Here is a 1,331-nt window from a genome sequence, read left to right as displayed (position 1 = left end):
TTGAGTCTCCACGCTGCACTTACCCCTTCATTCACTATGGTGTGTGTGTGTGTGTGTGTGTGTGTGTGTGTGTGTGTGTAAAATTAAAAACTTTTATACAATAGCCTATACTCCAGGATAAAGTGTAGCTATCTGCTTTGTACTCCTCGTGGATCATTGCAGTATCCCCACTTTGGGAAACACTGCTATAGATGGACAGGAGTATGGAAATACTTATAGTGCCCTCTCTGCAACAAACTTTGATTCACAGTTTTATGGTAATAGTGATGTGTGAGCTGAACTATATTAAGCTTATATTTTATAGGTCAAAAATGATTGGATGTTGGCACTTTAATTTCAAGCATCTTAATGTAATCTAACATTCCATCTTCCATAAATTTTGTTTTATTTTTAAAATACTAAATGAAAATTAATTGATTGCTAAGTTACTGTGTAAGCAAAATGAAAGAGCATGAAACTGAATCTTTTAAATGTATTTTTAAGTATTCCTGAGAAACAAGAGATTGGAAGACTTGATTTCCTTTGAAAAACAGTTTGTTCACTCCCTCAATGCATGAATATCTCCTTTTATTAAATTGGAACTCTATGATGCTCACTCTCCCGACACAACGTCTGGAGCCAAAGTGGGTGAACAAGTAAATATGGTGAAGAAAGCTGATGGTGCCCGGCTATCAAAAGAGATAGTGACTGGGGTCTTAAAGGCTTGAAGATAAACAAGCGGCCATCTAGCTCAGAAGCAACAAAGTCCACATGGAAGAACACACCAGCCTGTGTGATCGAGTGGTCCCGAAGGGATCAGTTACCAGGCATCAAAGAACAAAAAATCATATCATTGACTGCACACCTCCATGATAGGATCGCTGAAGACAAATGGGTGCATAAGCAAATGTGGTGAAGAAAGCTGATGGTGCCTGGCTATCAAAAGAGATAGTGTCTGGGGTCTTAAAGGCTTGAAGGTGAAAAAGCGGCCATCTAGCTCAGAAGCAAAAAAGCCCACATGGAATAAGCACACCGGCCAGTGCGATCGCGAGTTGCCAAGGGACCAGGTATAAGGCATCATGCAAAAAAAAAAAGATATGTGTGTATGTATGTGTACATGTGTGTATATGTATATATGTATATGTATATATGTATATATACCATATTAAATGAAGGGGGAAGTGCAGAGTGGAGACCCAAGGCCCAAGTGTCGGCCAATGGAGATCCCCTCATAGAGGGGTTCAGGAGAGGAGATGGGTTAATTAGGGTGCAGGTAGTACCGATGAAGAACACAACTTTCCTCCAGATCCTGGATGCTTCCTCCCCCCAACTACCATGATCCGAATTCTACC

This window comes from Tenrec ecaudatus, unplaced genomic scaffold (assembly GCF_050624435.1).
Source record: "Tenrec ecaudatus isolate mTenEca1 unplaced genomic scaffold, mTenEca1.hap1 Scaffold_121, whole genome shotgun sequence".
In the NCBI taxonomy this organism is placed as follows: Eukaryota; Metazoa; Chordata; class Mammalia; order Afrosoricida; family Tenrecidae; genus Tenrec; species Tenrec ecaudatus.
Note: the sequence above shows the minus strand (reverse complement) of the source record.